The sequence below is a fragment of the Bison bison genome, unplaced genomic scaffold (assembly GCF_000754665.1).
Source record: "Bison bison bison isolate TAMUID 2011002044 unplaced genomic scaffold, Bison_UMD1.0 scf7180017864456, whole genome shotgun sequence".
Classification (NCBI taxonomy): Eukaryota; Metazoa; Chordata; class Mammalia; order Artiodactyla; family Bovidae; genus Bison; species Bison bison.
In genome coordinates, this window is record NW_011495018.1 from 20,994,716 (window position 1) to 20,997,672 (window position 2,957).

A 2,957-nucleotide genomic window follows, 5' to 3' on the forward strand; every position below is an offset into this window, starting at 1 on the left:
TCCCCTGATGGAATGGTAACCCACTTCAGTATTCTTGCCTGGAGAATTTCATGGACAGAGGAGTCTGGTGTACTATAGTCCATAAGGTCGAAAAGGACTGGACACAACTGAGTGACTACAATGTTTCTGGTTACATTTAAAATCCATCCAGTCTGAGTTGGAATGATGAATCCAGTTGCTTCCTGCTTTCCACTGTATGGACTAAAAGACTGTATGAGGTGAACCCTAGTCAGTTAGTTCAGTCATTTACTTGTGTCCAACTCTTTGTGACCCCATGGACGGCAGCACACCAGGCTTCCCTGTCCATCACCAACTCTTGGAGCTTGCTCAGACTCGTGTCCATTGAGTTGGTGATGCCATTCAACCATCTCATCCTGTGTTGTCCCCTTCTCCTCCTGCCTTCGATCATTTCCCTTCTCCTCCTGCATCAAGGTCTTTTCTAATGAGTCAGTTCTTCACAACATGTGACCAAAGTATTGGAGCTTCAGCTTCAGCATCAGTTCTTCCGATGAATATTCAGGACTTATTTCCTTTAGGATTGACTGGTTTGATCTCCTTGCAGTCCAAGGGACTTTCAGAAGTCTTCTCCAACACCACAGTACAAAAGCATCAATTCTTTGGCGTTCAGCTTTCTTTATGGTCCAACTCTCACATCCATACATGATGTGAGACTAAGAGATTGTATGAGGACTATGAGATTGTATGAGGTGACCTCTAGGGTTCCTTCCATATAACCTAGTGATGATTCAGCGTCTGAGGGCGAGGAATCCATCCTGTCGCCTGAATGTACATCTCAGTCCAACCACTTACCAGCTTGTGGACTTTGGGCAAGTGACTTAACCTCTGCAAATCTGTCTCCTCAACAGTAAGATGAGGATGACAGTCTTTTACTCCTTGGGTTGTTGTGGTCGAGGCACAAAGTAAGTATTAGTCAACGTGACTGTTCAGACATGTGCGGACTTCAGAGATGGGAGGAGAGCCTGACATAACCCCAGTGTTCTCACCCTCTGCTGGTGATTCGGCTCAACAATTTCTCCCTGAGGTTCTCCTGAAAGAAATTCAAGATGGGGAGGGATGCTTTGTTATCCTGCAAACAGAAATTCAAATCCGGTTCAGAGAACACAAAGCATTTCTCTTTCTCCCCTAAAGCCAGATGCGATAAATCTTGAGCAGACTCTAGGCGATGTGATTATGAAATACCTGCTCCCTTTAGGTTCCACTTAATCTGTCTCTCTGACATCTATTTTTTTTTTTCCCTTACAACTTGATCTTTCCCACCATCTTTCAGATGTGGGCTGGAACCAGTCATTTTATTTACAATCTTTTTTTTGGCTTCATAAATTTGGGGAAATGAAACAGACATCTGCTACTTTCCAAGGCGCCACATCTTTTAGTTCTTTTATACTTTTTCTACAGGCCCTAATTTAGCTTGTCTAGATGCTGACTGAATAACAACTAGGACTCCAAGCTCTTGCTGCAGTGTAACTGCTTGCTACAGATGTATCAGGGCTTCACCAAGGTCAAAGGAAGAGGTGTAGATTGCTTTCATTCAGCAAATGTTTCTGAAGTGCTAACTTTGTTCCCAGTGTTGGTTTAATCACCAGGTTCATAACAATGAACAAGAGAGCCACCGTCCCTACCCTTGAGTACTGCACATTCTGGGGACATTCATTCAAGCAGAAAATATGTAAGGAGAACTTAGGACACGTCAGGTATTGTTCATCGTTAAACAACACAGACACCATTTCTGCACTAATGGCTATGATGTGTGTGTGTATAAGGTGGGGGCAGAATACAATATACACGTACATATATTTTTTATCATGTTAAAAGGTAGTAAGTGCTGTGGAAAAAAACAGAGCAGGGTAAGGGGATTAGGAATTTGGGGGGGAGTTACAGTTTTAAATAGGGTGAGCATGGTAGGTCTGTTGAGAACGTGATGCTTGAGCAAAGACTTGAAGGCAAGAGGACGGGAAGGTGAGGAAGGGAGCCTGGATATTTGGGGGAAGAGCAAGTCCACGGGCTCTGGGGCATGAGTGTGCCCAACTTTTTCAAAGAAAGCAAGGAGGTCAGTTTTGCTGGAGCTGAGTGAGCAATGTGAGATCAGAAGGAAATGGTTAGGGACAAGTCAAGCAGAGTTTTTACCCTGAATGAAATGACGAACCAACAGAAAGTGCTAAGCAGAGCAAGGACATGATCTCAGACGTGAAAGGGCTGACCTGGCTGGTAAGTTTAGGCTCGGCTGTGCAGATGCCGGTGGTATTAGCGAAGCCAGAATAATCAATCACAAGGGTGAGAAGGTACGACACAGACCTGGAGGGGGGACAGGTTGGGGTAGTGAGAAGAAAAGGCTGGATTACGGATTTGTATTGAAGACAGGACCAACACGATTTTCTGACAGACTGGATGTAGGGTGTGAAAGAGGAGGCAAGGATGCCTCCAACATCTATCCACTGACTGTGGGAGCACGGTTCTGTTTTGGTGCGTTGGGCCAGGAGTGCCGTTCGGACATAAGTTTGAGATGCCTATTAGCTATCCAAGTGGAGTGAGCAGCTGGCTTTTGCCTGTAAAATTGATTTTGGGAATATGCTTACGCTTCAGGAAGTGAGATCGTGTTGAGGCACTTTCAGAACTGGGCACGTCCTCCTCCTAAAAGCTAGAACATCCCTGAAGGGCAGCTCATCGCGCCGCTGCAGCCCCTTCGGCCGACAAAGCCCTTCTTTTTCCTCTTTGGGGAATGGCGAGAAAAATGAACCGAAACCACAAGCCACGGCACGGCCTCCATTCCCTCACTAGCCGCGAGGAAACAAGCTTGGGGATTGGGATGGGAACGCAGATGGGTTCAGAGGAGTGGGGCGGTCCGGGGTGAGTGGGCGGGGCCTGGGGTAGGCGGGGCCGCGGCGCGGGCGCACGCCTCAGAGAGGGGCGTGGCCGGCCTGGCGCGCGCGCCGGCTTCC